Source organism: Delphinapterus leucas, chromosome 2, assembly GCF_059928025.1.
Source record: "Delphinapterus leucas isolate spDelLeu-1000000601 "Yukka" chromosome 2, BTC_Dleu_Yukka2, whole genome shotgun sequence".
Classification (NCBI taxonomy): Eukaryota; Metazoa; Chordata; class Mammalia; order Artiodactyla; family Monodontidae; genus Delphinapterus; species Delphinapterus leucas.
The window spans coordinates 90,975,126-90,987,083 of NC_143130.1; the positions used below are offsets into that span (position 1 = coordinate 90,975,126).

General features: G+C 45.7%; 1 pseudogene; it reads left to right on the plus strand.

Annotated features, from left to right (window-relative positions):
• Window positions 1-6,068: 6,068 nt before the first annotated feature.
• LOC149750204 (uncharacterized) lies at window positions 6,069-11,124 on the plus strand (annotated as a pseudogene).
• The last annotated feature ends 834 nt before the right edge of the window (window positions 11,125-11,958 follow it).

Below are 11,958 nucleotides of genomic sequence, written 5' to 3' on the forward strand. Positions count from 1 at the left end.
CATCATGTGGTTTATAGAAATATACACACAGGGTATGTAGAATCTTAACAAAAAACAAAAATGATTAAGGCCAAATGATGGGGTTGTTCATCCCACACAAGACCATTTCCCATGTGATCTCATCCAGCGGCGTTTTTTTGCCAGGGCCTCCTGCCCCAGCTCCTGCAAGCGTAGCCCGAGGCCTCTCTGTAATGCATCTAGTCAGTTGTGCAAAGGACAAGGGAAAAGATTCCATCCTGACCCAGCAGGCAATCACCTGATGCCCTGAAGCATGAAGTTTGATTACCCTTATCGCAGTTTATCATTAAATCAAAAACTGTTGCTATGAATACTGGCCCAGGACTCCATTTAGGAAATGATATAGACCAGTCAGCAGAAGTAAGTGAGTGTCCTTTTTCTTTCTTAATTTCTGCTCACTGTGAAGATCTTTTGCAAACTAGAAAAAAACAAAAAACAAAAAACGGCAGCTTTGAGCAGATTTTATTTCTTTCTTACTCTTTCATGAGCTGGCCAGGATGCCTTTGGCTCATAACCATTCACCCTGTGCTGTAGGCAAGAGGTTTGAGATCTACCACACAGTGGCCTGCCAACACTAGCCTTGAAGTCTACCACTTTGATGGGAATCTGAATTTCAGCAAAATGCCAGGCAATTTGCAGGGGCACTGATGTTTGAGAAACTCTGGCTACACCAGAGCATTGTTTCTCAAATTGTGGCCAAGGGACCATAGCATATGAATCACTTTAGGAGTTTGTTGAAAATGCTGACTCCAGGGCCCCATCCCAGGCCCGGCAACACAGATCCATTGGTGCTGGGGCCCTGGGAATCTGCATTTTAGCCCTATGTGATTCTGATAAATTTTAAAGTTTGAGGACCACTGGTAGAGATCAAAGATGTGGGTGATGGCAGGAACTGTTAGGAAAGGGCCTGAATTTCCATGGTGTTATTCAGGTTTTAATCAGACTAGGGAGCAACCAGCATAGAACACATACCAGTCACCTATATTTTTGTCCTTCGGCCCAACCAACAGAGGAAGCCAGATTTCTGCCATCATGAATCTGAAACGGCTGATATATGGGTCAGGGCTAGGCAGCTAGGCGTCAAGGTCTGAGGTGACTCTCTAGGCCCCTGGAGCTCTCCTGCCAAATTCCCCTCTGCAGTCTGGCTGAATCTGTGGCAAGTGTAGTGGGTGGTGGTAGAGAAGAGCTGGTTGTAAAACTGGCTTCAAGGTCTATATATCAGTCAAAGAGATACGATAAAATCACATGTGAAAAGACTGCATAGTATAAGGGCTAAAAGCATGGGCCTTGGAGCCAGACTGCATTTACTCTTACTTAACAGACATTGAGATAAATACAGCACTCACTGCTAGCCAAGCACCATTCTAAGTGCTGTTCAAATCTTAATTCATTTATGTCTCACAGCGCCTACCAGGTGGGTACTACCATCATCATCCACCTTTTAGGTCATGAAACTGAGGCTCAGAGAGGTTAAGTAATCTGCTCAAGATCACACAGCCAATCGATCACACAGCCAGGACGCACGCCCCAACAGGCTGGCTCGAGTTCATGTTCTTAACCACCCTACTAAGTTGCTTCCCATGGACCCGAGTCCCCTGGTTCCATTACTCATTAGCTGTTTGACTCTGGGAAAATTACTCAATCTCCCATCTCTTAGTTTTTCCCCTGTGTAAAATGAGGATATTATTAATAATAGTACCCACCTCAAAGAATTCTGATCACATGATTTAATATATCCACTTAAAAGAGTGTAAGGCACATGGTCAGCACTTAACAAATGCTAACTCTGAGAGAGCTATCAGTCCCAAACTCTCAGGGGTAGCATGAGGATTAAATTAGGTAACATATTTAAAGTACTAGGCGCAGTGCCACGGCACCTGGTAAGCACACGGTGAGGGCTAGCTGTTATTATTAGTCGAGCTGAGCCACGCCAGTTTATTTTAGGTTTTGTCTGGAAAGCAACTGTGCTCTATGCAGGGAGGCAGCACGCCCTTCACTTCAGAAAGTAACTGGGTAGGAGCCAGACTAATTCCTAGATCCAGCAGGTTCTCTGCTTTACGTCACTGGAATATTCCTGAAAAGTCCCTAATATTGAATTTGTGTATGCTTAACCCTTTTTCCCCATTGACCTATTTTATAATTTCTGATAGATCTTTCATTGGCAGTGTTTCCTCAGACTTAAGAGTCTTCTCTCAGACTGTCATGTAACCATTAACTTGTAAAAGACTTAAAACATACCAGGGAAAATTGAACCACTGGAGCAATTCTTGGCAAAGCAATTGGCTTAACCATTCCCCAATGTAATTGTTTCCATTTTATTTTTCCTTTGTTATGTATTCACGTGCTTATACTACAGAGAACTTCCGGTCTTTCCTCCCAGAAAGCTTATCACCTCCACTATTAAATTTAATCGTGGATTGATTACAATTTACGTTAACTCAAGGGGTTAATGATGGCTTGGAAACCCTCATACCCAAACAGCCTCGCTTGGAGTATGGCTGGGCACTGGGGTAGGGGAGAAAGGTGAATGAAGGTGTGGGAGTTGGGAAGGTAGGGTCGTGGAGAGGCATTGATGGGGGTGAGTTTATCCTGAAAGCTCAGACCCAAAAAGGGATGCTGGATCCCCATGGCCTCTCAAGGATGGGGTTTTCTAAAAGGACGTATTAGTAACTCCAAGTTGTTTACTGCCACTTTTTCGCTCCTTCTATTAGGAAAAGGCTGCCATAGCTCTAACCCCATTGCTTGCGAATTTTACCAGGCATGATAGGTTATAACCACAATCGAATGAAAAGTTAAACTCAATTAACATGTTTACTAAAACATCTGCACCACGTCTACTACGTGTCACGCACTCTGCTAAGTTACAGCCGTGAACAGGCAGTCTAACCTCGTGGGGCCTGCGGGCTCCTCTACCAAGCACCTAGAGTCCAACTCATGCCTAGAGTCCAACTCATGCCTCTACCAAGCACCTAGAGTCCAACTCATGCCTCTCTCACGGTTTCAGCAAATTTCTACTCTCTCTTCGGCTTCCTATCTCCACATCCTCCCCAAACCCACATCTAGGTATGCAGCTTATTCTTTGTTATAGAGTCTCTGTCTAGAGCCTCTTGAAGTTAAAGCAAAAAATAAAGCCCATGAAGCATCAACCTTCTAGTTTGATTCTGCTAAACCCCTCTGCGGGGGGAGCCAGCTTGCTGGGTAATTCGAGGCAAATCACGCGATCCCTTGCAATATTCCTGTGTAACACTGAACCAGTTGGCAGTTGATGTGGGGTTTTAGCTCTGATCACGGAGCAAACTCCGGAATCATCGCAAGATTGATCCCATTCATTCTGACGGCTTAAGCCTCAGGGCCACCTGCTGATCGGCTAAGTACAGTAGACCAGAGACACTCAAAAAATATTTGTAGATTGCATGGCAAACTGCTTCTTCACACCTGAAACGCGAGTCTAGGTCAGGACCCAAACGTGGACAAGTGATCTAGACCCCTACCCGCATCCCAGGGCCTTTGCCTAAGCTGTTCTCTATGCTTGGAATGCCCTCCCTCTCACCACCTCCCCTCCTGGCCCTTGCTGTCCACCTGTCCAAATCCTACCTAGGTCAAGGGCCAGCTCGAATATCAGTGGCTCCACAAAGCCTCCCCTGTCCACCCTAGCCAGAAATAACTTCTCCCTCCTCTCAATCACCATAGGTCCGTGTGTGTTTTCTGGCACTTAAGACACTCGCCATTTTATTTTGGCTCTGTGGTTACCTCGTTTTTTCTACACCACTTAGTAAGAGCCTTGAGCTCTGGATCCATGTCAGTTCCTCTTTGAACCGTTTCCCCACCTTGGCACCTCCTTGTACAGAGCCAACACTTGGTAAAAGTTGGCTGAATGAACAAATGGTTACCCTAGCAAGGACAAAAACAGAAACAACTGCAACATTCTGTATCCCCCCTTTCGCTGCCTGTTCTCCTCCTTCTTCTATAGCTTTTAAAAATGTATTTACTTGATCCACCAATTACCCACGGGAGGTTTGGGGACTTACTGATAAATGTAGACAACTCTGCAGGCCAAAACGTTTCCAGAGACCCTTCTAATGACAAGAGAGGCCTAGGCCAATGTAGGCGCTGGGGGAGTCTGAGTCCCTGGTCTGCTGACAGCCGGCTCCTGGGAATGGAAGTGCTATTTTCTCAAAGAGCTTCATCTGCTCTCGTTCATATGTGCCAGTTCCTCAGCTGAGTAGAAACTCCTGACTTTATTTTTAAATACAGACTCCAATAATAGGCTAAGTAATTGCAGATCTTCCTGAGGCCTTATTATACATGTACCAACATATTGGACTTTTTAAAACCCATATTTCTTTTCCAAAAATGTAGGTTGAAAACCTTAAATTTCAGCATTATATGTAGTGGTAAGGTGTATTTGTTTTTTTCCCTCCCATAGGAATCCTGAGTAAAAAAGAACAACAAAAAATGCGGATGCATGGGTGACAATTTCTCAACAACGTATCTGATTACTCACAGAGGTAAAAGGATTCTCTCTCAACCGTAAGTAAGAAAAATGTATATTACAGTATAATACACAGTCCAACTTCAGTAAGACAATTTCCATCCTCGTGCCACTAATGCTTGAACAGCTGCAGCTCTCACTGTCTCTGCTGATGGGGCCCATAAATACTCCTGGGGAATGGGACAGAGATACATAACGGATCTTCACCTGCCAAGATCAGGGAAATGAGTGTCAATCGCACCCTGATGCAGAAGCACTTTTTTGATGGTAAGTGATGAATGCTGCCGTTTGTCCTATGCCCTGCAATCTTGGACAGGAAAGTCTAACATGGAGAAAAATGGTGGGCGAAGATGCTGTTCTAGGACACTTGAAAAGAAGAGAGTGTCATTAATTATTCGGCCAACAGGAATAAAAATGAAAGAAGAGAAGAGAAGAAAAAAAAAAAAAAAAAAAAATGAAAGAAGAGTACGCCAATATGACTTAGTTTAGAGAAATGTTAAAACTTAAGAGCATGCCGATTCTGTACATATCATTTCATTCAATACAAAGATTTCCCTCAAAGTATGACTCTTTTATTGAAAAAACAACGTCAGAAATATCAGGGAGTCAGAAGATTGCAGGGTGATCTGTGTTCCTGGAAACAAATCAGTGCAGTGATGACGTGGTGGGCTGAGATGTCAGGGAGATCTGAGTTCAAATCCTGACTCCACCACTTCCCTGCTCTAAGGCCTCAGGAAAGTGACTTGACTTCTCAGGTGCTTGAGCTCTTTTGTTGACAAAGCAGTGATAATAACAGAATCTGCCTCACCCACCCCAGTTGTTTGTTACATGACATAATTAAGATAAAGGTCTTAGTGTGTGCCTAGAAATTAGTAAGCAGACTAACAGTAAGTGTAGTTGTTGTGGGTACTGCTTTCTCTTCTTCCTCTCCCATTATCATCAGCAGTAGGAGCATCACATCATCTCAGCTGTTTTGCGGCTGATTTCATTAGTAAACATTAGGAAAAGAGGTGAGAAGACTATCTCCCACCAAAATATGAGGCAGTCTCCCCTTCCCACATCGAACTCCAAAAGCAGTACTTCTAATTATAAAAGTCTTTTTTTTTTCAAAGCTTGGCAACATAACCTAATAAACATGTCCACCTGATTTATGCCATTCTTGCTTTAACAAGCAATGAATACTGTAACATATCTTATTGAGTAGAAAGAAGAAAACAAACCAAAAAATGTGATAGAAAGCATTGGGTTCCGTTACTCACGGGTCCCAGATTTAGGTACATCACAGGTTCTTTGTGAAAAGAGATGAAGCAATGATACCTTCAGCTCTCCAAAGAACCAGACAGGGTCTTTTTCTGTTTTCAGTCATTTGGGATCACAGGCTAAAAGCTACTCCATTCTTTTCTTCCCCCTTTCAATAGACTGAGTTCTGAAGGTCTAGGATGAGTGGTGTGAATGACTCCTTCTAATTCTGTAATTCTTGTGGCGTAATCGTATCAAGTCTAAAGAGGCTTTCCTGTGGGTCACGTAAGGTTGAGGCAAGTCCGCTCTTAAGGGGAACATGCCACTGCAAGCCAGCAGGGCCTTTCTGCAGGTGTGCCCCCAGAAGTGGGTGAGGGGCCCAGCACAGGTTGGCAGACAATGGAAACGTCCTGTTCTGGGTGTTAACTTTAGCTACCACAGCCAGACAATGTTGCCAGTGGTGTGGAAGAAAAAATTGCTGTAGCCAGCTGTGTTGCTCACAGTCGGATGGATTCTGTGTAGCTCTAAATGGTGATGGAGCCAGCAGCCTGTTGTAGCCAAGGACAGAATGATGGATGATCTACATACTGTGTCCAAGTAGAGAGAATGGCAGAAGTTCACTTCAGGGTTGTTAAAATGCTAATCTGGGTGAGTTAACAAAAGCTTAATAGAAAAGAAAAGTTTGAGAAAAGTATACCTTGTGCGGTATCTAGTGGACCACTGATTTGACCACTCTTGGTTACATAAATGGTTGCTTTTCAAAGTAAGAATGTTTCCTAGTTATCCTACTGGGAAGAGTGGAAGCAGCTTCACTTATCAGCTGCACTGACACTTGTCAGGGTCTGAGGAGGAAAAGTTAGCCCAACAATAGCCACCTTCACTGAAAAGGGTTATGATATGCTTAAAATAGTTACATGATTTTCATTCTCTCTACATGTCATGGGAATAGATCAAAACACATTTTTCCCCCACAACTGGAAGTTGGCAGCTGTTCACAAAATAAGCTGCAACCTAAGACACTGGCTTTGGTAGATTTTAACTCTAAGTCTCCATTCACATGAGCCATTGAAAGCGAGATCCCCTGCTCCAATGACAGTTTCAACATGTGAATTACACTAATAGTACATTGTATTATTAGTGTTAAAGGCAGGAAGATTGGCCCCCTATAAATATGTGGTATGGATAATCTTGCCTTGAAACCTTTAGGATGAAATAACATCCTTCAAAAAAAGATGCAGATTTACATTTCTTGCCAAATGATCCAGTTTTGCCACTCTCTGTTTCTTTGGATTCTTCTTTCTTAAGTTGAACATAGAGAAACGTGTCTGCCTCACCTGATGTTGGAACGTTGGCTAGCATAGCTCCTTGCAAACGACAGGGACTCAATAAATACTGACTGGCTGGCATACCTCAAGCACTTCTTGCTTCCTCTAGAAATGAATCTAGAATGGGCAGGCTTAAAGTCTATTAACTGAAATAAAAGGTAATATTTTATCTTGTAATATGCTAAGAAAGGAGTCCACCTCCTACGGTTACACCAATAATGGTTAGACATTCAGCCAGGCTCTTAACTCTGCATAAAATGCATCAGAAGGGTGAAAAATGACCCTATTTCAGATGCATTTTTCACTCTTTGTCTCTTAGTGGAACTCAAATGCAAGAACAATGACTAAGCTAATTACCAAGGCTTATTTTGATGGAGCAGCAAGAAGTGAAGAACTTCTCCAGTTTCAATAAGTCCTTAACAATTATGGGCATTTTTGTGAAACAAAGCTCCAATTCCTGCTTACTTTGTCTGTGTGCCTTTCATGCAATAGAAACCACCACACAGGATTCAGGGGCCTACTTACGCCGAGCACAAGTTACTGGACAGATCCTTCCTGTTTAGCAAGCAGCCAGTGAACTTAAGTCCACTGGATTTCTAAGGAAGTTACCCTCGCTCTAAGGACTAATAGGTTTGCATCACAACCATCTTTCAAATCCATCCAAACGAGGGGAGACAAGACCAGATGGTGCTATTAGAGGGCACCTAAATAAATAAATACGTAAATAAATAAATAAAGAGAAAGAGGGCAGACTGCCCACGAATCTAAACCAAATTCAGGTCAACTAGCTGTTTGGTGAAGGGGAAGCCACGATATTCCAGGCACACTGTCCTGCATCACAGAAATGTTCCTCAAAAAAGGTTACCTATGCAGCATCCCTAACAGAAACAAGGACAGGTAACAACTAGAATCCAGTAAGAAATAGTAACTGGCTGTTAATTTCAGCAAATGTACCACTGGAAGAAAATGGTTTGCTAAACAACACCATTTGGAAATCTCAGGGTTATTTATTTGTCTTTCTGAGAGCACAGTCTAGGGACCTAAATCAAAGCATGGACCCTAACTTTAAAAACAAAACTCAGCTATGTTTATTTACCTCAAGATGTTTAAGTTCATGGTAATATAGGCCCAAATCTCAGAGCTTACTTGGCAATTTCTATTCATCTAAGCCAGCGTAAATGTTTGTGTCATATTGGCCAGCCTGACAGAATATGCCTGTCACTCACTACATTAAATGTGACGACACACAACTTAATTTCCCGAGTTAGACATCAAAGAGAGTGAGGGGATTTTTTTTTTAACAACATGGATAAACCAGCATCAAAACCTATTGTTAAACCACCAAAAGAATAGTAAAATCCTCACCTTGAGCTGTCTGGGATAAGATTTCTCAACTCTACAAGGAAGAAACCTTGAAAAATTTCTCCAAACAATTATTTCTCCAATTCTGAGGAACGGAGACCAAACCAGATTTTAAAATGTTAAACCTTTCCCCAGGACTTCAGCCTTGAAATAAAAGCATCCACCTTACTGCCCCAAATACCAAGTAGAGGGAAGGACAATCCTTAAAAAGCAACTAAACATTTTACTGCAGACTTAAATTCTTAGGAGCCAGAAGTTCTTGGGAAAATTGCCCTACACATTTCTTCTCCCAAGTAACTGGAAACACTACCGTTATTTTTAAGGGAAAGCCGTGGCCCATAGTGATGGACACAAGGTCCGATTATTGTTTGCAAAGTCTTTATATCTATAATAATGACCTACTGTTCCTTCTGTGTGAATATCCCAGCTGAACATAGTGAGGAGTGGGGATGCCGGAACCTGGGTTACTGACTGGTCACCTCTGAATGAGGAATACTACTCTGGGTTCCTATAACACCGCTACTTCACTCCTCTCTAGCTCCATGACATTTAGCTCTTTAAAAGAGCGGGATTTAGAGAATCACCTGACAGCAGTGGTCCCGAGAGCTGATTTAACAAAAAATTTTCAAACCCAGTTCTCATCCGCACCTTCAAGTCCTTTATGACCTTTAGTTTCAATCCAAGAGTTATACACGACAGAGGAAGCTTTAAGCCCTTCCAAATTACCCAAGGCGGCCGCTGTATCAGTTTCTGCAGACCAGGAACAAACATCATTGCTGTCAAGACGGGAGATAAAAGTTTCCCTACCTTCCGCCTCACCATCCCCCTGCCAGCGGCTGCCGACGCGAGCGGCGGCTCCCTCCCGGCTGCAGAATGCCTCTCGCCGCCGGAGAAGGGGCTCATGCAAAATTGACTCTTCCTTATTTGTTTCCATCCATAATTGATGGGTAGATGAGAACGTAACACATCTCAGCGCTGGGCTCTTGCCGCCTGGCGGAGACCCTGTCCAAGACGCTTCCGTAAATCATTTCCAGCCGGAGAACAAAGCACGGAAAGTTGAGGGGGAGAGCGGCCGGGAGGAGAAACGGGGCGCCGGGTGGGAGGCGGGCAGCCCTGGGCCCCGGAGTCCGCCCGCGGCGCGCTCGGCCAGCAGGGGGAGAGGGAGGGTTGGGAAGTGGCCGCCCTCCAGGCAGAAGCCGGTGCCGGAGCCTGGAGGGCTGGGGGAGGGCCGAGTCCCCCGAGCCCCCGCCCCTAGCCAACAGGCGCTACCGGTGGGCCGTCCGACCCGGGGGCGCACTGACAGGTAGCCGGCGTCCGCCGTGAGCCGCTCGTCCGTCGGCTGCTGAGCTGCGCCCCTTCTCCTGGCGCGGGCGGTTGCTCGCCCATCCACGGCTAGCCTGGCCCGGCGGTCCCAGAGTCGGCTCCCGGGCGGGCGGGCGGAAGGGGGCGGCGGAGCCAGCAGCCGGCTCCTTCAGCCTTGGCTCGGCGGTCGCGCGGGCTGGGGACGTGGTGCCCGGCACCGAGGCAGCCGGGTTCCCCCTGATAAGATGCGGGGGAGCGCGGAGCTGGCGCTGCCTGGCGAGAAACTTTTGCTGGCTCCCTCCTTCCGCTTTTTTTTTTTTCCCCGAGGGGGGTGCACAGTGTTGGGGGGCCCACTCCCCTCAAGCCTCCAGCAATGCGAGTTTTGACGCGACCGCCAAACCTCTCCAGCCCTTTGCGCGTCCCTGGTACGGCAGGCGGAGAGAACAGCTTGGAAAAGAAATCAACTCTCCAGTGCCAACACACACGCATACGCACACGTACACATACACCAGAAGCAATTCAGGCTCCAAGGATCAGGGTCCGATCCCCACCAGGCGCCTAGAGCATTAGCAAATTTTTATAGGGCTGTCTTACCTCATGGGGGGAGGGGGGAGGCTGGTTTAAAAAAAAAAAAAGAAAAAAGCTTGTCACGCTCAGGGAGAAAAGAAAATAAAAAATAAAGAAAAAATTAGAAAAAAAGAGATATATCCCTGTGTCTCTAGGTTTTGGCTTCTTCGATATAATCCTGAAACTCGCCACCAACAGTCCTTGCAGCAGCGGCAGCGACAACGACAGCAGCAGCGGGACGGAGCGGGAGCCAAACAAATCGAGGCACGGCAAATGGTGTAATTCGATCCATCTTCAAGTCAATCCATCAGGCGAGCCGGAGCCTCGTTCCCTCCCCGCACTCGGCAGCTCGCGGCGTGGGGCCCACCCCCGGGCGCGGACAGCAAGAGGCGCGGGCTGCCCGGCGCGCTCGCCCTCTCCCGAGCGCCGCGGCCAGCGCCGCCTGGAGGCCCCCAGCCCGGCGCCGCGGCCCGGCTGACCCCTCGGTGGCCTCCGCGTCCCTCCTCCCCGGCGCTCTGCTGCGCGCCCTCCCTCTCGCCACCTCTGAAGAGCTGCTCCTTCCAGCAACTCGCAGCGCCTCAGTCATCCAGCTCGCGGTGGCTGCTGCAGCCTGAGAAGCAGCCTTTTCGCTTTCCTACCTCTTTCCCTCTTTTTTTCGCTCCCTCACTTTTTTTGAGCTTTCCTCCAGACATTTAGAGGACAAGGCGTTGCAGCCCATTGGAGCTGCAGGCACAGTTGCTCCGTAAAGTTATGCCTTAGTTTCCTCATCTAAGATTTATTTTTTAAGCACATCCTTACAAGCCCGCCCCCATATTACATTTGTCGTCCCCCCGCCCCAATTTCTCTTTACAACCACTAAGCAAAACAGCTAGGAAGAAGCAATCAAACATTGTTTTATCTTTATAAAATACAGAAATTGCCTACTAAAAATCCCACTTCTACTTTGAATGAAAGCCATTCAGTACAGTATAATTTTGCAGGCTAATGAGCCGGTTTTACAGGCAAGTGTGTCGTGTAATATGTTCTGGGAGAAATGAAAATGTCCTTGAAGTGACATCATTTCAAATTGACTGTCACAAAGGAAAGGAAAAAAGTCACATACTTAAAAACAAGAGGATTTTAATCCAAACTTCATATCCAAGAACAGGCTGTGTTTTATTAAAATTTCCAGTTGAATTATGAATCACTGGGGGGTCTAAATGGCTGGAATGAACCGTGATGCCCTCATTTAAAGAAAAAGAAAGAAGGGAGCATTTCCGCCAAACTTTTAATTTTCATTTGAGTATGGTTAATTACCGTGAATGAGAGGAGAAGGGGGCAGAGAAAGGATTTTCCTTTCCTCAATGGTTCCTGCTTTCTCCTCAGCACAGTTACATGTTTACATTTAGGAAAAATACCCTGTACTGGGTTATTTCTAAAACTTCCACCGACAGCCTTGAAAAGGAACTCAAAAAAGACACCCCAAGGAACTGCTGCAGGACTCACCCAGAGAGCTGTTTCCTCGCTAGTCAACACTTTGTTACCAAAAGGAAGAAGGAGGGAGGAAGAAGGGGAGTCTTTTAAAATATAACTCTCTTCCCGCTGTTCCTCCCATTCGAAGTAAGGGGTAGGGGGCAGAAAGAACAGCTTTGGCAACACAGCTTTGTGATTTTT